The following is a 22,204-nucleotide window of genomic DNA, read 5'->3' as shown; positions in this document are numbered from 1 at the left end:
ATTGAAAAAGACACACGTACCACATTGTTCACTGCAGCACTATTTACAACAGTGCTGGAAGCAATCTAGATGTCCATCGACAGATGAGTGGATAAAGAAGTTGTGATATATACATACAATGGAATATTACTCAGCCATAAAAAGGAACACATTTGCGTCAGTTCTAATGAGGTGGATGAACCTAGGGCCTATTACACAGAGTAAAGTAAGTCAGAAAGAGAAAGATAAATATTATTACTAATGCATATATGGAATCTAGAAAGATAGTACCAATGAATTTATTTGCAAGGCAGTAATGGAGAAACAGACATAGAGAACAGACTTATGGACACAGGGAGGGAGCAGAGGGTGAGATGTATGGAGAGAGTAACATGGAAATTTACATTACCATATGTAAAATAGATAGCCAGTGGGAATTTGCTGTATGTCTCAGAGAACTCAAACAGGGGCTCTGTATCAACCTAGAGGGGTGGGAGATGGGAGAGAGGTTCAAGAGGGAGGGGACATATGTACACCTATGGCTGATTCGTGTTGATGTTTGATACAAAACAACAAAATTTGGTAAAGCAATTACCCTTCAATTAAAAAATAAACAAATTTTTAAAAATAAAAATAAAATTAGCATTTCTAACAATATTTTACATGGTAGTATTTATTGAGTGATTATGCCAAGTGCTTGATTCATGTTATGTCATTTATTTAAAAAATTTTTCTAAGTATTGATTCATGTATTTGGCTGTACCAGGTCTTAGTTGCAGCATGTGGTATCTAGTTCCCTGACCAGGGAGGGAACCCTATCCTCCTGCATTGGGAGTGCAGAGTCTTAGCCACTGGACCACCAGGCAAGTCCCTATGTCATCTATTTTTATTTAAAAACCACAGAATTACAATATAGCAAGAATTCCCACTTTGCAAATAGCATAGCCCACACACCACAGCTAGAAAGTAGCCGCAGCTCACCACAACTAGGGAAAGCCCACGTGCAGCCATGAAGACCCAGTGCAGCCAAAAATAAATAAATATATAATTTTTAAAACTTATAATACCTTAAGATTGTAACCATTCAATTATTTCTCAAAAAAAAAAAGAAAAGAAAAGAGTCCTGTTGCTAAAAGTAAGGAAAACACTTTGTACAAGAATAAAGTTCTCCTAGCCTCCTACCTATATAAGCAGAAATGTAAGCTGTTTTTCTGTCATCTTTTATGTCTACCTTACAATCTTTGGTGCTGTCTTGGACATTCATTTTCTTTTTTGCACATAATCATGTTAAAGTTCAAGGTAGGAATAACTTATACCAATATCTGTTTTGCCAAGTGATTAATTCTAAAAGAAATTTGGCTTTGCTTTTGTGAAGTTCAGCATGTTATGGTGTGAATTTTTCATAGTTCACCATTTCTAGGAGTGGTTTGGCTTGTTTAGACGTTCTAAGAGTATGAAGCAGAACCTTCCTGTCCTAGAACACAGTGGTTACAAATAAGCAACTTTTCTGTTAATGTTGTAAATGTAAAAACTCCAAAGCAGATATGATATATTCCTAGTCTGCACTGTTTCTGGAGACTTGACATAACCAAAGACAGTCCTGACAAGCAAAATAAATTAGTATAAAGACTATGGGAGATGGGAGGAAGAAAGAGAATAGAGACCATATGAGGCCAAACCATTTAAAAGGCAGTATCTTCACAAACTTTACAGCATATACACTCTTGGTGAGGCTGAAGGGAAGCATTCACTTCTATATATTGCTCATGTGGATGAGAAACAGTACCCCACTTACAAAATGGAATTTAACAATATGGGGCTTCCCCAGTGGCTCAGTGATAAAAGATTCTGCCTGCAATGCAGGAGACGCTTGTTTGATCCCTGGGTTAGGAAGATCCTGTGGAAGAGGACCTGGCAACCCACTCCAGTATTCTTGCCTGGAGAATCCCATGGACAGAGGAGCTTGGCGGGCTACCATCCATAGGGTCACAAAGAGTCAGACACAACTGAAGCAACTGAGCATGTAGGCACAGCAAAACTACAAGCAACCCAATTTCTAGGAATTTGGGGTGAATATGCACTACAACAATATAAAAATATATATGTACAAGAATGTTCATTATGCTCTAATTTTAATAAAAAAATATTGGGAACAATCTGAGTGGACAAAATAGGAGACATTAAACAAACTATGGACTATCTATACAGTGGAGTGCTATTCAATTCCTTTGTTAGTTTTTAAAAAATCAAGGCACTTATTTTACAATAAACAGATAGATGCATATTTACCCTGATTTTCCTTTCTTAAATACTTGAGTATGCTGCCTTTATATAAAAAAGGGAAATTAAGTAAATATGTATGCATCTGCTTATTTTGTAATAATAAGAATAAAAAGGGTAAATCAGAAATTAATGAAATTGATTATCTCCTGGTGTTAGTGGGGAAAGGGTAGATAGAAGAGAATGAAGCATCTGTGGGTATACAACTATATATGGTTTTGACTTTTGAGCCATATTCATGTTTATACATTCAAAAATAAAAATAAACTAACTTGAGTAGAAAAAAAAAAACCCTAAAATTGAATGCAAACGGGAAATAATTGATCCTACTGGAATTGATAACTTAAACTCAGTGAAGGAAAAAAAGAGCCAATCCAAGTATCAGTGGAGCATAATGCTCTCCCTGTACATGGTCACCAGAAACATTATAAGGACAATAAGAATTGCAAAAATACCTTGAACTTCAGCTTGTAGGATTTTATTGGTAATGAAACTGACATACTAATTTGAAATTGTTTTTCATGTATTATAGGACTGAGCAAATGAATAAATATATTGATGTCACTGGGAACTAAAATTATCAATATGTGAAAAGGGATATTATAATATGGACTTAACAATCTTTATATGGTGACATATCTGTATAAGCTCATTACTAAATAAAATATATCTCCTAGCTCTGTGTGGCAGGGCCTAGATTCACTAGCAATCCTAGTAGAAATAAACACATCTATTGGCAGGATCTAATATCACATTACTATCCTTCACTAAACGGAGAAGGCAATGGCACCCCACTCCAGTACTCTTGCCTGGAAAATCCCATGGACGGAGGAGCCTGGTAGGCTACAGTCCATGGGGTCGCTAAGAGTCAGACATGACTGAGCGACTTCACTTTCACTTTTCCCTTTCATGCACTGGAGAAGGAAATGGCAACCCACTCCAGTATTCTTGCCTGGAGAATCCCAGGGACGGCGGAGCCTGGTGGGCTGCCGTCTACGGGGTCTCACAGAGTCGGACACGACTGAAGCGACTTAGCATAGCATAGCATTCTTCACTAAAAGGAGAATAGTCATTTCTTTAGGGGAAATGACTGACCCCAGGTCTGGAGCAGGAAAAAAAAAGCACGATGTAAGCTTGGAATTTCTTGCTGGGCCAGAAATAAGTAAGTGCTCAAAAACTTAAGGGAATGTATCAGAGGATATATGAGGCAGCTTGATATAATCCCCACTGACCAAATATGGAGCAATTTGAACATGAAAAAGAATATTGAGAATAATGAATTATAACACTTTGGTTAAAAAGGAATCCATGAGCCCACAGAAGGTGAAAGAAGGGGAAGCTCTTGTTTACAGAAGAGTAAATCCTATGGACAGAGGAGCCTGGTAGGCTGCAGTCCATGGGTTCGCTAAGGGTCGGACACGACTGAGCGACTTCACTTTCACTTTTCACTTGCATGCATTGGAGAAGGAAATGGCAACCCACTCCAGTGTTCTTGCCTGGAGAATCCCAGGGACGGGAGAGCCTGGTGGGCTGCTGTCTGTGGGGTCGCACAGAGTTGGACACAACTGAAGTGACTTAGCAGCAGCATCAAATAATAAATAAAGAGGAAGTGACAGAACTGGAGAAAATTTGTTTTGTAAGCAATGATTGCACTAGTCAATTCAGGCAAGTATTATTTTTAAGTATTTGAATACATATATGAAACTTTTATAAAAATTGACTATACTACATACCAGAGTGGTTTTTTTTTTTTGATGAGGAATCTTATTATTATATCTCTTAATAGATCAGGTTAACTATCTTTTTACCTATTAATTGACCACCTTACATTACATTCCTCTTTTTTTTTTTTCGATATGCAAAGTCTTTTATTTAAAATTTTGAAAAGTTAAGACTACGACCACCTCAGTATATGCCATTCCCATTAGAAGGAGGAATGGCAGTTTCAAACTCAGGCAGAGCTGTATTTTCATTTACAGAATTCTGTAGGCACTTTATAAGTGAAGCTTGGCTTCAAAATACAAACACTGGGGGCTTCGGCTCAACCTTTTAATATAAAAAATTCACTGATGTATAAAAATGCGAAGTGTGACAGTGACAACATATGAAAATCTGTGACTGAAAGTCTCCTCGAGTGCACGTGGTGGTGCACACACACCTGCCCACACGGACTCTGGCGTGGAAACATAAACTAATGCAAACCAGTGCTACCAAGAAGCGCCGACATACGTTCTCCATTCCACCAACCACAGATTGGCATCTACTCCAAACATTCAGGGACAAAAAGTACAGCATCTTCCAGTAACAGCAAGGCAGACTTCTTACTCATGATGAACCAGCACAAATAAACCCAGCAAAAAGAGCACAGCGTACTTAAATTTAGGATAGTCATTCATGAGGATCGTCATAATCCCAATATAAGGAACAAATCCCCTTGCTCTCCCCACAACATCTTTTTTCTCTAGCCAATGTTGTCCTTGTTTATAGAGGCCTCAGTCATCAACCGCATTGTTATCTCCTTTGGTTAAAAACTTGATATGTCCATTTTGCCTGAGCACCACTACAATCGGACTTTCACTTCCAGTTATGACCATTAACCCCTTCCAGATCATTAGTGCCGAGGAGACAATCATTTCAAAATTTAAGACTTGGTAATGGAGCTGCCGCTTGTTCATCCGCCGCACATCGTCCAAAAAATCTAAAGACAGCATGGCGGGGCCGGCGAGGGGACACGGGCAGAAGAGAGGGTGCGATGTGACCGGCGGGAGGAACGGCTGGCGCCTACATGCCTCTTGACATGCCACAATAGGAAGTATATAGTATCGTGTATGAAGCATCTTTTTCTAAATAAATGAACCTGAATCTAGAACAAGCATCTAAGACTGTCAGTTGATAGAAAATACAATCCCATGTTCATTAAAATGCTAAAACTTGGTAAATCCAACCTTAGCAAGTTTGGTGCAGATGTGGAACATTGGAAACTCCCGTCTCACTGGTAGGAGTACAAATTGGCTCAAGCAGTTTGAATTTGACAGTACTTAAATTATAGGGGGAAAAAATCACCTTCTTTCAGGCAAGTGTTATGAATGGATGTATTACTACTAGGTAAATATACTATTGGGTAAAGAGAATGAGGTATTTATACAGTTTTAAGGTAACACCCTAAAGATAACTTATTCATTACAAATGGGGAGAGGTGCCTTTACACGGGGGAAATCTGACAGATACTGCCTTAAATCTAATGATCAAACTTAATGTCACCAATAATGCATCAGATTGAATCATGTGTCTCTTTATATGATATCATGCTTAGGAAAGATACAAATTATCTTTGTACTGTGTTGAGCAGTACCCAAGGTAAAGGAGAGCTTTATTACTTACTTTCCAGGGTTGGTTTTAATCCATTTTGAGGAGCTCAGATTCTGTATTTTCTTGTCAGTTCAGTAATTCATTTAAGAAAAAGGCTTTTACATTTTATTCAGTATCTTGGTTGTTTTAATGTGGAGAGTCTTTCAAAGTTTCTAATTCATCGAATTATCAGGACTAGGAAACAGGATGGTTTCCTTTGAAAATATCTAACTCTGCACTTACTTCTGTGTGTCACTTAGATTCATAGAGCCCTTTTGCCTAATAATGTGGCACCATGTGGGAAGGGCTATAAAAAATGTTTACACCCTTTTATTCAATAGTATGGCTCTTGAGAATTTATTCTAAGGAAATAATTTAATAGCAACAAAACAACACTTAGCACAAAACATAATTTGATTTGGACAACCAACTACTGGAAACAGCCTAAATGCCCATTGGGGAAATCATTTACTCTGCAACCAATAAAACACTCATTATGAAGACTGTGGTAACATGGATGATGGTTCTAGTGCTAAATTTTAAAAGTGAACATAAAATTTGCTTATAGGCCAATCACAACTTCTTGAAAAACATATGCAAGTAAGACTAAGATGGTACTGTGGAATGCAATATTTCCTGCCATAGCGGTAAACAAGGATGTCACAGTCTTCATCGGGATTCCAGCCTCCTAAACGTAAATTTCCGAGCCCAGGAAGAACAATGCCGCTACCAGCAGCCATCAGTTATCCCCTACGGTAAGTGTAAGTGGTAAGTGCCGAGGAGCTGGGTGTGGGAGCGAGCAGGATATGAGAAAGCGCAAAGGCAGCCGTCAGGCCACATCCGAATTTGTCATTTACAGTAAGGGGTGGTGGATGTGGCGGATGACTACCCCTTGTGCTTTTCACATCCCCCAGCTTCTCAGCGCTTATCGTTAGTGGGAAGTGGTTGTTAATATAGTCATACATAATGGCCTGCCTCAGGGAACCCTGCCCCTCTGCCTGACTTTTTTTAAAACATTAATTTATTTTTTAATTGAAGGATTATTGCTTTAAAGAATTTTGTTGTTTTCTGTCAAACCTCAACATGAATCTATATAACTACCTTTGTTCAGCTCACAGGGAGATAATCTGACCCTGCCCATCTGTGAACAGCTGCCAGAATGAAAAGATTAACACATTCCTTCCCTGAGGTTGGCCGTTCCAGCAGATATTTGCCGGATAATGGCCCTTACTCCCTAAGATCTTCCCTCTCTCTGTTCTATAAAGGAACCTGGCATCCAGGCCCCAACACAGTGGTTATTTTGAGACATTAGTCTGCCATCTTCTCAGTCAGCTGGCTTTCCAAATGAAGTTATCGCAACGCCTTGCCTCTATACCTTGCCTCTTGGATTCATTGGCCTGTCATGTGGCAAGCAGAGTGAACTTGGGACTGGTAACAGAATGAAAGTAGAGGAAACAAAAACAAGTCTATTCTTAGCTATTCACTGTGCTGTATAATCTGCCTTTAGTCTTTCTTGTCAGCTCAAGCTAGGATGTGGGTCTGAGTTTAAGTCTTTGGCCACTTAGAAAGTGACCCTGGGCAAGATACTTGTATTCTCTGAGCCTCCATTTCTTCATTTGTACAGTAGGGATATTAATGTACACCCCACTTGTCTTGCAAGTGTTTTGCAAGGCCTCTAACCTAAACATAGTTAAGTCACTATTTTCTTTATGTTGGTAAACTATTCTGAGATATGATAACAAAAATGTTTGGTGTAATTCCACTGGCATATTCCAAGTTCAAAAGATGGAATTAAAAAGCCTTAGCCTTAAAAAGTGACTTCCATCCTACTTTTGCATCCCCGTTCATCACCACCAAGCCCTCACAAAATGGCAAGTTTTGCATGGTTAAAAATAAATCTTATCGAGTATTTGACATCCACATATTCAAATCATATTTTGAAAAACTTGCTTATTTGTGCTGTCCCTATAGAAATCAGGGAGATATTATAGAAGAGAGAGAGGACTGCACATTTTTTTCAGCAAGTATTGCATCTTTTACAGAATGTCTCAACATCAATTCCTGTGAGAGAGATTAGTGGCCAAGGATTAAAGGCTATAAGGAGTACTAAGATGTGGATGAATGGGGCAGTCAAAATGGAGCTCCTACAAATTCATGTGAGGACAAATGGATGGTCTAAATAAAAAGATAGGAAGTTGTGAAAAATTGCTGGGTGTAAAAATTGTTACAGTGTATAATGGAGGAAATTTTGTCAATAGTTATCAGACTTTTACCAATTGACCCAGCAATTCCATTTCTTTCTTCAGAAATATTCATGTAGATAAACATATAAAAAGTTGTTCATTGCAGTAACAACAAAAAGAAAAAAAAATCAGAAACAACCTAAACTATAGTACATATAGGTCATCAAAATACTATACCACCACTAAAAATGTTAATGTAGGCATACATTTTCAGTGAACTTGGCTTAGGTCTTCAGCAACTGACTTTTTAACATTGCTCACAGAATTGGACTTAGCCACTTAAGTCTCTGACCTCAAATGGCCAACACAAGGTTTGTCCAGCAGGGGCAATGCCTTATACCATATATCATTGAGTAGGACACAAATTCTCTATGGACAAGCAAATCCCAGAGAGAAGAGAGGGAGGGACTGCAACACTGTGGGGTCAACTCCTTCTCCTGATCTCTCCAATAAAATAAGGCGGACAGTTGCTGAACAAATTTCTCTAGTGAACATCTCATCACAATAACACAATAGCACTTTGCCTGAATCTCTAGTGTTGCACTCATTACATGCCCTCTCAAGTATAGTATCTATTTCATCTACTTTCTACAACAGTTAGCACAGTGGCTGATACAAGAAAAACAAAAGGCTCAATAACAGCTGGGTAAGTTAAATAATAGCACCACTGAAAATGAGAACAGCAGACCTCATAGAATGAGCCAAGTATTGACATCATCCTGAAAGCTGATTTAGTATATGAAGATAGCAGTTATTTAGAATGTAGGAAATGTGGGTTATGGTCAGTAAGAAAATATCTTTGTATTGTCTTTGTTTTTGTTGTTTAGTTGCTAAGCATGTCCTACTCCTTTGCAACCCCTTGGACTGTAGCCCTCCAGGCTCCTCTGTTCATGAGATTTCCCAGGCAAGAATACTAGAGTGGGTTTCCATTTCCTCTAGGGGATCTTCCCAACCCAGAGATCAAGCCTGAGTTTCCTGCATTGGCAGGTGGATTCTTTACCACTGAACCACCAGGGAAGCCCCTTTGTATTATCTTACCCAACCATATTATCAGTTCCACAAGTCACTGAGGCTTTTTTCTTTTTCTTCCTTCTGTTTTTCTCTGTTGTATGCAATCTTTCTGTTCTTCAGAATGTGTAATTCTTATTTAGCTAACTTCAAGTTCATTCATTCTATTTGGTCATCTCCAATCTACTGTTAAGTCCAGTCAGTGAATTTAAAAATTTTAGAAACGTGTTTTAGTTCTAGAATACCCATACTTTCTTGTAGTTTCCATTTCTCTGCTGAGATTTCCTATTTGTTCATTAATTATGACCATATTTTCCTCTACAGTGTTGAGAATAATTATAATGGCTAACCTAAAATCTTTGTCTCATTTTCCAATACCTGAGTTATTTTGGAATCAGTCTCTATTACAGCGCCTTTTTTAAAAAAGTGTGGATCATATATTGTCGGGAGCCGCCTTAGGCATTACTGACAAAATGGAGGCACGGACCCAACCCCCTTTCCTCATCCCGCAGGCACGGTCCCAGGATGAAGGAGTTAGGTCTTGCGATTCTGACTTGTCCTTTCCTTCCTTCGGTTGAGTTGGCTGGAAAGTATGTTAAGGTGCTTATTGTTCTTGCATGAGACAGCACAAAGCCTTCTGCAGTTGCCCAGGAAATAATCCATAAAGTTACATTTGTTCAAGGACCTTTACAAAGAATGTTCCAGGATGAGCACATAGGCTGCAGCTTGAGGCCATGGGAAAGATTGTTATTGAGACCTGCTTGTGAGGGAAATGTTTATGGCAAAAGAAGTTTGCTGAGTTTAGGGTTTAGGAATAATTAAGAATAGTTAGAAGCTAAAAGTTTAAGGTATGTTGTAGTGTTGGCATATTTTACTATAGCTTATAGAGACTAGGAATTTTAGAGATACTAATAGCTAGAAGCCTTTTTAGGAGATAATGAGCATAAGTTACTAGGGAAAACAGGATTTAGAAAGATAAGAAATAAACTGAGGAATGCAGTATGCAGCCCAGAGACAAACATGAGTTACAATGTAATCACAAGGATACTTAAGAGGGAACTCTGAAGGACAACAATGATTTATAGAGACCATAAATCTGGGTGAGGGGAAACTGAAGATGTCAAACCTCTGACCTAATGCTTTTGTAAAAGTATACAAGAAAACCTGATGCTTGAAATAAAGTTGCAGTCCAGTACTTTGAGTGAGAGGCTGCATCATTCTCCGCTGACACCGTTCATCCCTTCAGGGTGATTCCCTGGCTGCTGGAGCTGGATTCTGGCAAGTGGCGCCTGAACAGAGAACACCTGAAGGGTAAGTAATTAATTAAGTAATTTCGTAAATGCAACACCGGACGGACGGTTAGGCTTGTATCTGTGGGTGGCCAGCACCCCTCTGCAGTTTAGGCAGGGTGAGGAGGATACAGAATCACTAAGAATATTCTCTAGGAAAATCGGTCTCTCTGCATCCAAGAATAGACAAATGTTTATTGAAATATTACTTCACATGTTAGCCCATAGAGGCGTTAAAGTAAGCAAAGGAAGGCTGTCTAAATTTCTAATTTTTGTCCAAGAGCAATGCCCATGGTTTCCTGAGGAGGGCACCGTAAATCTAGAAACCTGGACTAAGGTTGGAGGTCATTTACATTTGTTTTATACTTTGCATGGGCCAGAAAAGGTTCCGGTAGATGCTTTTGCTCTGTGGAAAATGATTAGGGACTTCCTGGACCCTCGGCATGAGGCTGTTAGACAGCCTATGGGAGAGGCTACAGCAGTGGATGGTGGGCCTCTGCCTTCCGTGCAGATCATGTTTTCTGCCATTGACGAAGACAAGGAGGGAGACTGTGCTCACCCTCCTGAGGAACGAGAGGACTTGCAGGTCGCTGCAGCCGAGCCCCCTAGCGAGGCCCCTCCTCCTCTACGCAAACCTTTAAAAATTTAGCCATCACTCTCTGATTTAAGGTGATCTCTGGGCCGCCTCCTTTTGCACCTCCCAGGGCCAAGGAGTTCCCCTCTTTGCCCCCAAAGCCTCCCAGAGCATTGCCTGAGGCTGAGGAAGATAAGGAGTTTTCTGAAACAAAGAAGCTTTTGAAGCAGACGAATGCACAATATACAGAGCATGCTCCTTGGAGAAAGCCCCCTCAGGGGGGCCTCACCCAGGCTAGAAGAGAAGCGGAACAACAGGGGGACTTGGAATTCTCTATGGCCTTTCCAGTAGTTTTTACCAAAACAAAAAGGAAAGGCGAGGAAGCTCTGATTCCAACGGGAGTGGCTGGACCCCTGCCTGAGGGCATTGTAGGACATGTGCTGGGGCGTAGCTCGCTTTCCCTTCAAGGAATTTCGGTGGTGCCTGGTGTAGTAGATTCTGATTATACTGGAGAAATTAAAGTTTTGATCTCGCCACCTGCCAATACTGTGCAAAATAATAAAGGTCAAAGAATAACACAGGTTTTGCTTTTACCTTATTATCAGACAGGAAAAACCTTGACTTCTCAAGCTAGGGGCCCCAGAGGATTTGGATCTAGTGATCTAGCCTTTTGGGTGCAGGAAATTACAGCTTCAAGGCCTTTTAAAGATCTTTTAATTCAAGGAAATAAAATGTCAGGGCTGTTGGATACTGGAGCAGATGTCTCTTGCATTGCTGGAAAAGATTGGCCCTCATCTAACACATCTGGCCGACACATCTGACCAATGCCAGCTTGGCAGGAATAGGGTCAGTGCCCTTGGTTGCTAAGAGCTCACAAATTTTGACATGGTCAGATGAGAAGGAGGCACAAGACACTTTTTGCCCATATGTGATTCCTTCACTGCCTTTTTCTTTATGGGGGGAGAGATATATTATCTCAGATGGGAATGCTTTTATATAGCCCAGATGAAAAGGTTACTAACCAAATGCTGCAAATGAGGTATAATCCTGACAAGGGGCTTTGTAAAGATCAGCAGGGAATTGTTTCCCCATTAAAAACGGTTCCTAACAAGAATAAAAAGGTTTAGGATATTCAAATTTATCCTAGAGGCTGTTGCTCTTGCTGCAGACCCTATTACCTGGAAATCTGATGAACCGGTATGGGTGGAGCAATGGCCCTTAACAGCTGAAAAGCTGCAGGCAGCTGAGGATTTAGTTATGGAGCAACTGGTGGCCGGCCATATAGAGCCTTCTAATAGCCCCTGGAATTTTCCTATTTTTGTCATTAAGAAAAAATCAGGAAAATGGAGATTGTTACAAGATTTGAGAGCTATAAATGCAACTATGGAAGACATGGGGGGCCTTCAGCCAGGTCTCCCTTCCCCAGTAGCTGTGCCCTTTCAATATAATGTAATAGTCATAAATCTACAACATTGTTTCTTTACTATCCCCCTGGCTGTTCAAGACTGTAAGAGATTTGCCTTCAGTTTTCCTTCAGGTAATTTTAAACAGCCCTATAGAAGGTTCACTTTCACTTTTCACTTTCATGCATTGGAGAAGGAAATGGCAACCCACTCCGGTGTTCTTGCCTGGAGAATCCCAGGGACGGCAGAGCCTGTGGGGTCGCACGGAGTCGGACACGACTGAGGTGACAGCATAGAAGGTTTCAATGGAAGGTTTTGCCTCAGGGAATGAAAAATAGCCCCACCTTGTGTCAGAAATTTATGGATCAAGCTGTGCAAAATGTTAGAGGGAAGTATAAAGATTTATATTTGATACACTGCATGGATGATATTTTGGCTGCCCATAAAGATAGAGCCTTATTGCAACAAATCTTATCTGAATTGATTGAGGCCTTGGAAAACTGGGGTTTGAAGATAGCTCCAGATAAGATACAAATAATCCTCCTTTTTCTTATTTAGGAAGGGTGTTAAATACCCATACTGTGAGTCATGCTCCTTTGCAGCTGTGAAGAGATCATTGACTAACTTTAAATGATTTCCAAAAATTATTAGGGGCTATTAATTGAATACGCCCATATTTAAGACTGAGTACTGCAAATTTAAAGCCTTTGTTTGATTGCTTAAGGGGCGATCCTAATCCCAGTTCTAAGAGAGAACTGACTAGTGAGGAAGAGTTGGCTCTTGTTAAAGTGGATGAGGCTTTAAATGATCAGTTAATTAAAATTAATATTACCAGAGGATAGGATTTAATTATTCTCGGCACAGAACATACACCTACAGGATGCTTGTGGCAAGAAGGCCCATTGGAATGGCTCCATCTACCAGTGACCCCAAGAAAAATAGTTTTATCTTATCCCAGCTTGGTGGCACAATTAATTATAAAAGGTAGAAAAAGAAGTGTGGAACTTTTTGGGAAGGAGATAGCAAATATAGTGATTACATTCAATAATGATCAACTGCAATTTCTTTTACAAAATAGTGATGATTGGCAAGTTGCCCTGATAGATTTCAGGGGACAAATTTTGTTTCATTTACCCTCAAGCCCCCTTTTGCGTTTTTTGAAAATACATTCTGTGATTTTTCCGAGGAAATTTTCTATTCAACCTTTAGAAGGGGCAATTTTAGTTTTCACAAATGGTTCCTCTAATGGTACAGCAGTCACAATTATTAATGGAAAATCCCATGTTCAGGTAACTGTAGAGACATCTGCCCAAAGAGCTGAGTTAAGAGCAGTGATTTGGGCTTTTCAACATTTGAGAGGCCGTGCCTTCAAACTTTTGACTGACTCGCGATATATTGTAGGGTTGTTTCCTCATATTGAGACTGCTAATATTCCGGAAAATAAGACTACCATCTTCTCCTTGTTATTTGATTTACAAAAAGAGATTAAGCATAGAGATAAGAAATATTTTGTGGGACATATTAGAGCCCATTCCGGCTTGCCTGGCCCTTTACATAAGGGAAATGCTTTGGCAGATGCATTAACTAAAGTAATTGCTTTAAACTTACATGAAAAGATTGACAAGGCTAAAAATTCTCACAAAATTCACCATCAAAATGCAGCTGGTTTAAGGTATGAGTTTCATATCCCTAGGGAGGCAGTTAGACAAATAGTCAAGTTATGTCCAAACTGCCCAACATCTAATCCATCTCTACCATTAGGAGTAAATCCCCGAGGCCTTAGGCCTAATGCTCTCTGGCAAATGGACGTAACTCACACCCAAGTCTTTGGGAAACTGTCCTTTGTGCATGTTACCGTGGATACCTTTTCTCATGTTATTATAGCTTCTGCCAGATCAGGTGAAGCAGCAAAAGATGTAATTCAGCACTTGTTTCAATGCTTTTCCCAAATAGGACTCCCTAAACAGATAAAAACAAATAATGCCCCAGCTTATACTTCTGCTGCCTTTAAGAGATTTTGTCAACAATTTTCTATACTGCATTCAACAGGAATACCTTATAATCCCCAAGGCCAAGCCATAGTGGAAAGGGCGCACCAGACTTTAAAAAATCAGATAGCTAAATTAAGACAGGTAGAGTTTAAGTATTCCTCTCCACATCATGTTCTACACCATGCTTTGTTTGTAATTAATCATTTAAACGTACACACACAGGGGCAGACTGCAATGATGAGACACTGGATTCCTGAGGGGGCTGCAACTCGGCCCCTGGTCAAGTGGAAAGACCTCCTTACCGGAGAGCGGAAAGGGCCAGATGTGCTGTTAACTCGCGGGAGAGGGTATGCTTGTGTGTTTCCGCAGGATTCCACTTCTCCTGTTTAGATTCCTGACAGACTAACTCGACATGTCCAGCCCCATGAGATCTCCAAGATCACAAAGACCCCTGAGGTCACTGAGATCCCTGGAGTCCTGGAGTCCGGGACTGAGGGAAAATGGGGAGATCAGAAGCTTGTCAAGTCCGGACCTGGGGGAACCAAGGAAAAGCCGAAGGGCGAGTGACCCTTCACCTGAGGCTTCACTGCTAGTACATCGCTTCAGGCACCTGGCGCTTCAAGAGAGACATGCTGATCGAGTCCAACTGTATTCTGCTGCACCTCATCACCATCATCGTACTCAAGCAACTACCTCCAGCACGGTGCCAACATGGGGCCAGCTGAAACACCTCTCTCAGCAAGCTGAAGAATTAATAGAAAGGGGGAGATATGAGGCCACTCCCATGGTAATGCTTGTGGCTATGCTTGCTGTGTTGGCTTGTCAGCCGAGGCCCTCCAGTGCAGAAAAAGTTCATTGGGCCTAATCCACCTTCTTTCCAGCCTGTAGATTGGATGAATGAGCCCATTCGTGTTTTTGTTAATGATACTCATCTTTTGGGCGGGGCTTCCATCTGTCCTAGTAATGTTAAAACAGTTTATTGTGATCCACACAGTCAAAGGCTTTGGCATGGTCAATAAAGCAAAAATAGATGTTTTTCTGGAACTCTCTTGCTTTCTCAATGATCCAGCAGATATTGGCAATTTGATCTCTGGTTCCTCTGCCTTTTCTAAAACCAGCTTGAACATCTGGACGTTCACGGTTCACGTATTGCTGAAGCCTGGCTTGGAGGATTTTGAGCATTACTTTACTAGCATGTGAGATGAGTGCAATTGTGCGGTAGTTTGAGCATTCTTTGGCATTGCCTTTCTTTGGGATTGGAATGAAAACTGACCTTGTCCAGTCCTGTGGCCACTGCTGAGTTTTCCAAATTTGCTGGCATATCGAGTACAGCACTTTCACAGCATCATCTTTCAGGATTTGAAATAGCTCAACTGGAATTCCATCACCTCCACTAGCTTTGTTCATAGTGATACTTTCCAAGGCCCACTTGACTTCACATTCCAGGATATCTGGCTCTAGGTGAGTGATCACACCATCGTGATTATCTGGGTCATGAAGATCTTTTTTGTACAGTTCTTCTGTGTATTCTTGCCACCTCTTCTTAATATCTTCTGCTTCTGTTAGGTCCATACCATTTCTGTCCTTTATCGAGCCCATCTTTGCATGAAATGTTCCTTTGGTATCTCTAATTTTCTTGACGAGATCTCTAGTCTTTCCCATTCTGTTGTTTTCCTCTATTTCTTTGCATTGATCACTGAGGAAGGCTTTCTTATCTCTCCTTGCTATTCTTTGGAACTCTGCATTCAGATGGGAATATCTTTCCTTTTCTCCTTTGCTTTTCACTTCTCTTCTCTTCCCATCTATCTGTAAGGCCTCCTCAGACAGCCATTTTGCCTTTTTGCATTTCTTTTCCATGGGGATGGTCTTAATCCCTGTCTCCTGTCCAATGTCATGAACCTCTGTCCATAGTTCATCAGGCACTCTGTCTATCAGATCTAGTCCCTTAAATCTATTTGTCACTTCTACTGTATACTCATAAGGGATTTGATCTAGGTCATACCTGAATACTTCTCCATAATTGGAAGTTTGAATCCTCTAGATATAACTGGCCTTTAAATAGTGTTCTTCTTTGGAAAGGACTTATAGCTACTTCCTATGTATCTTCTTAGTTTCTGTTCTTCTAGCCATAAACTTTTTATTTCCTAGTTTCTTAGTCAGGTATCTTTCTGCTTGAAGATTCAGTGATTGTTATCAAGTGTCCTCCATGTTGTTAAATATAATTCCCTTCACTTTGTATTTATAAAAAGGAATATGTATTTTTGGTTATTAGAGAAGACAGTATGCATGCGTGCATGCATGCTAAGTTGCTTCAGTCATGTCTGACTCTTTGCAACCCTATGGACTGTACCCCGCCAGGCTCCTCTGTCCATGGGATTCTCCAGGCAAGAATACTACAGTGGGTTGCCCAACCCAGGAACTGAACTGGAAGACGTCTCTTATATAAGTCTTCTGCATTGGCAGGCAGGTTCCCGAAGACAGTATAGTATAATAAAAAAAAAAAAAGTACTTGATCTTTTCAGCCAGGGAATACAGGTTAGCATCTCAGGTTCTCACTTATTAACTGAATGACCTTGACAAACTCATTTATTCTGGACAAGTAACAGTTTTCTAAAATGTAGGACAAAATTCAGTTCAGTTCAGTTCAGTCACTCAGTCGTGTCTGACTTTTTGTAACCCTATGAACTACAGCACGCCAGACCTCCCTGTCCATCACCAACTCCCGGAACTTACCCCAGCTCACGTTCATTGAGTCAGTGATGCCATCCAACCATCTCATCCTCTGTCGTCCCCTTCTCCTCCTTTCCTCAATCTTTTCCAGCATCAGGGTCTTTTCAAATGAGTCAGTTGTTCGCATCAGGTGGCCAAGTATTGGAGCTTCAGCTTCAACATCAGTCCTTTCAATGAATATCCAGGACTGATCTCCTTTAGGATGGACTGGTTGGATCTCCTTTCAGTCCAAGGGACTCTCAAGAGTCTTCTCCAACACCACAGTTCAAAAGCATCAATTCTTCGGCGCTCAGCTTTCTTTATAGTCCAACTCTCACATCCATACGTGACTACTGGAAAAACCATAGCCTTGACTAGACGGACCTTTGTTGACAAAGTAACGTCTCTGCTTTTTAATATGCTATCTAGGTTGGTCATAACTTTCCTTCCAATGAGTAAGCGTCTTTTAATTCATGGCTGCAATCACCATCTGCAGTGACTTTGGAGCCCCCTCCAAAAGTTAATAGCATCTATTTTAGAACAAGAGATAGCTTACATAGATTGGCCTGGTGTCTGACACAAAATAGGTGCTCAGAAAATAGTAGCAATGGAATTTTTAAAAATAGGCTTTATTTGTAGAGTACTTTTATGCTCATAGGAAAAAGAGCTGAATATACAGAGCTTCCATATAACTCTTTACCCCTTCCCATGCACAACCTACACCATCACCCACAGGCCCCATCACTCTGGGGTACATTTTTTATAATTGATGAACCTACGTTGACACATCATTGTCACCCAAAGTTCATAATATACCTTAGGGTTCACTGTTGGTGTCATACATTCTATGCGTTTGGATGAATTTCTAATGATATGTATCTACCATTGTGGTATTATACAGAATAGTTTCACTGCCCTAAAGAGCCTCTGTGTCTCCAAACCTGTGGCAACCACTAATCTTTTTATTGTCTCCATAGTTTAACCTTTTCTAGAATATCATATAGTTAGTAATATACATTCAAGTTTTTTTCATATATTTTCATGGTTTGATAGTGCATTTCTTTTTAGTACTTTCTACTTTCTGAGTGTACCATAGTTTGTTTATCCATTCATCTACTGAAGGACACGTTGATCATTTTCAGGTTTTGACAAATGTGAATAAAGCTGTTATAAACATCTGTGTGCAGCTTTTTATGTGGGCATAAGTTTTCGATTCATTTGAATAAATACCAACAAGCAAGTATGTTGGATCATATGGTAAGGGTATATTTAGTTCTGTAAGGAACTGCCGAACTGCCTTTCAAAATAGCTGTATAGTTTTGTATTTCCATTAGCAATGAATGAAAGTTCCTGTTACTCCATGTCCTCACCAGCATTTGGTTTTGTCACTGTTTGAGTATTGTATTTTATGTAATTTTTCCTAGTTTTCCCTTGTTCAAGGAAGATAACAGAGAAAGAATATATAATGGCAGTGCTATCTTTTATTTGTAGTCCATCAATTAATGAGATGTTCTGGTCACAGCTGATGTTGCTAACTCTGATCCTCTTCTTCCACTACCAGCCCACCCCAGCTGATGATGTACACAAAGAAAGGAAGTTTTCCTACATCTCAGGCTTGCATTGGTTGTGTCATTCTTAGGCTCCCTGTAAGTAAAGCATGACTTTTGCTTCGATTAAATGAAATATTGCTCTGCATTATTATTAAACTATTTGAAGTGTCATATCTCCTGAATTAAATCATAAGCTCTTATAGAGAAAAACTTGTATTTATGGATACTAGTGTCACACCATAGCTCATATCATATGTCTTTATGTATTGTTACCTGAATTGATTCTTTCTGAATTAAAGATAACTCCCACAGTAGTCCATATACATCATTAATTCCTCATCTGACACCCAGCCCCAATCTGTGAAAAGTGAATTGAATCAGCATAGGAGTTAGAGATGGATGACCATATACCACAGTTATGGTTGTTGGAGAGTCTCCTATGTTGTCAGTTCCCTCCCAGGCCTCTTCCTCTTGTGGACGATATGCGGCACAAGAGAAAATTCAGCAGATAAATTTGCTCAATGCACAAATTCTTTATCACCTCTCACAGTTCACAAATGAAAAAGGCCAGAACATCCAATGCCTTGTAAATTGTCTGGTATATAAAAGGCACTAAATAAATGTTTGTTGAGAAAATAAATAAATGAATGAATGAGTTCTTACCTTTAGATAATTTAATAGGCACAGTAGTGGACCTCCCCAAATGCTCAAACTCAAAGTCTTGGAATTTGTCTGTTGCATGAAATGGCAAGAGAGAATTTCCTAATGTAATGAAGGGTATAGACCTATAGATTGTGAGATAATTCTGGATTACCTATGTGGGCCCAGTCTAATCTCATGAGACCTTAAAGGCAGAAAACATGTCCTGGCTAAGTTACAAAAGGATGAGATAGAGGGAAAAAGAGAAGAGAGTCAAAGTGAGAGAATGAGTTTACCCTCTATTGCTGGCTTTGAAGATGGAGGGAGGGGGCCACAAACCTAGGAAAGTGAATAGCCTTGAGAAACTGGGAAAAGCCCTGAATTGACGGCAAGCAAGAAATCAGAAACCTTAGTTCTAAAGCACAAGGAGCTGAATTCTATTACCAGCTCGAATGAGCAGGGAAGTGGATCTTCCCCTAGAACCTTCAGAAAGGAATGCAGCCCTGTGACACCTTGATTTTAGCCAGGAGAGACCTGTCAGACTTCTGACCTACAAGACTATAAGATAATACATTTGTGATCGATCACTTATTACTGCATCAATGGAAAGCTAACACAGAAAGACTTAAGCGAGAGTGAGTGAGCTCTTCCCTGAAAATTTTGCAGGTGTCTGGGCCTACGCGAGACAAACTTCTCAGAAGATTAGCTGATTCTGCAGCAAACTATTATGTCTAGTTCTCCAGCTTCGCTTTCTTAGACTCACTGTATGTCCAGTATATCCACAGGAAAGTCAAACCTGGATGCTGAGTAGCTGGCAAGAAAAGATGGATTGGAAATGAGTTGTGCTCCAAGCAAGAAGACAAGAGGTAGGAGCCTGGCCTCTTTCTCATGTCTAAGGCTGCAGTCTTATGAATGTTTTCCCTTTATAGCTGTTGGTGACAGTCCAGTAACGTGATGGAACCTGGTTATAACAGTAATAATGGCTCTAGCGTCCAAGGACTTCAATGTCCCATAGGACTCATTGAACAAAACTGGTTGGAAATGAGCTTAAATGGGGAATTTCCTGAACATAGTCCCCATTGTTACAAAGCTGGGTTGGCTTCCTCACCTACAATTATGCCAAGCAGTCACACTACACAGTCTCTAGGGACACGATATTACTAATTGCTTTCAATATAACCAGTTTCTTAATAGACATTTATACTAAATGCAAAAGAGATGATGGCTTTTCCACCAGAAGTGGAATTGGCTACCCAACTGGAAAAGAAGACAGGAAGAGGGTAACATAGGAGACTTTCCAACAACCACAACTGTGGTGTATGTGTTCTGGCCACAGTTGGTATTGCTAACTCTGATCCTCATCTCCCACCACAAGAAGACAAGAAAAGGGTCATCTCCAAGAAATGGACAGTAATCTCCACTAAGTGGATTGGCACCTGACTCTTCATTGTACATTTCTTTATTTTACTTCTCAGCACTGACAGGGCCTTTATTTCAGAATGTCAATTTGATGAGTGTTAAGTCATGTCTCTGAGAATTTGATCTAAGGATAATTTGTTCCTTGGACAAAGAAGACATAGTTTGGAGCCTGGGGTCATGCGGTTGACCTAACTAGGTAAGAATAGTTAGTAACAGCAGTGAGGTATGACTCAAATTCTGTCAAATGGCCAGAGTATTGACCAGAAACAAGTGTGCCCTGGCTCATCTCACAAACAACTTGAAAATTTCTTTCAAAAATTTTAAATGTAGATATTTAGTTCCTGAGCCATCAAGGCACAATTATTATTAATATTAGCTAAATTCCTTGGTGACTTTTACACATTATTATGGGCTTCCTTTGTAGCTCAGTCGGTAAAGAATCTGCCTGCAATGTAGGAGACCTAGGTTTGATTCCTGGGTCAGGAGGATCCCCTAGAGAAGGAAATGACAATCCACTCCAGTATTCTTGCCTGGAGAATCCCATGGACAGAGGAGCCTGGCAGGCTACAGTTGACTTAGTGACTGAACCACCACCACACATTATTATAACTGACAGTGGATCTAAGCCAGCAGACTGGGCCATAATATGGTTGTTTGACAGTCTCTACACTGCTAAAATACTTGTTTCATAAATATAGTAGAATTTATTTGCCATTTTAACCCAGAGAGAAGTCTAGAGCTCTTCCCAGAATAAATCTGTGTTTTCTAGTCTGCTACTATGCAGAGGGTTTTAAGTTCACTTAGCAATTTAGACCTACTTATATGTGACCAGCAAGTCTATGTCACTTCTCCATACCATAAGCATTAATATACCTACCAACTCTAAAATACCTGTGCTTAATTTGACAAGGAAGTACCCCAAGCTAGGACATCATTATGTGAATGCTTAGATATTTATAATTATTGGTGGATAATAATGATCTGTCTTCTCTGTTTGAAAGACGAGAGTTAAAATGGGCCTATCCAAGTTTTGGATTTAATGTGGAAATAGGTGAGAAAGAGGAATCCAAAGTGGCTTTCAGTGTCTACATTGGGTAGTAAATGGTTATGTTAGTGAAGACAGAAAATAATAGAAGATCACTGGTGTGTAAGAGAAGAAAATGAACTCACATTTTAACATACTGAGTTTCAGGATGGGAGAGATCCAAGGCAATTTGCCCAATAAGCAGTTGGAATCAAAGGTCTGGAGCTTAAGAGAGAAGCATAGACTAAGGTGGGAGGATTGTAAAATGGTATAGACGCTCTAGAAAATAGTTCGGCAATTTCTTAAACTGAGCATGTACTTACCATACAACCCTGGAATTAAAGTCCTAAGCATTTATCCCAGGGTTGGGGGGAAACATGTTTACACAAGAACCTGTAATTGAATATTTTTAGAAGCTTTATTCATTGAAAACTGGAAGCAATCCAATGTCCTTTAGTGAGTATGGCTAAGCATATTTGGTATATCCGTTCAATATATACCATGGACTATTTACTCAGCCATAAAAAAAAGAATGAAATTTTGCCATTTGCGACAATATGGATGGACTTGGAGGGTATTACACTTAGTGAAACAAGTCAGATAAAGACAAATGTTATATGGTATTATTTATATGTGAAATCTAAAATTAAAACAAGTGAATGGATACAATAAAACAGAAACAGAAGCAGCTTCATTTGCAATAGCCCCTTAACAGGAAGCAACCCAAATGTCCATCAATGAGTGAATG

The 22,204-nt window shown here is 39.9% G+C and overlaps 1 long non-coding RNA gene and 1 pseudogene across 2 annotated transcripts in view; one reads left to right on the top strand and one right to left on the bottom strand.

Moving 5' to 3' along the window:
* LOC145506023 (uncharacterized) overlaps nt 1-18,000 on the top strand; it is a 287,451-nt gene extending 269,451 nt beyond the window's left edge. The window contains exons 4-6 of the long non-coding RNA XR_014053455.1: nt 6,176-6,362; nt 10,105-10,169; nt 14,338-18,000. This is a non-coding gene — a long non-coding RNA (uncharacterized LOC145506023). The remainder of the gene's footprint in view (nt 1-6,175; nt 6,363-10,104; nt 10,170-14,337) is intronic.
* Nucleotides 4,100-5,028, bottom strand: LOC145506022 (signal peptidase complex catalytic subunit SEC11A pseudogene; annotated as a pseudogene). Its single transcript, XR_014053454.1, has one exon. The product of XR_014053454.1 is annotated as a signal peptidase complex catalytic subunit SEC11A pseudogene (transcript).
* Nucleotides 18,001-22,204: the final 4,204 nt, after the last annotated feature.

The sequence above is a fragment of the Giraffa tippelskirchi genome, chromosome 5 (assembly GCF_054371585.1).
Source record: "Giraffa tippelskirchi isolate mGirTip1 chromosome 5, T2T-mGirTip1v1.2.pri, whole genome shotgun sequence".
Taxonomy (NCBI): Eukaryota; Metazoa; Chordata; class Mammalia; order Artiodactyla; family Giraffidae; genus Giraffa; species Giraffa tippelskirchi.
The sequence above is the reverse complement of the archived record's forward strand: the minus strand, read 5'-3'. Positions and strand labels throughout refer to the sequence as shown.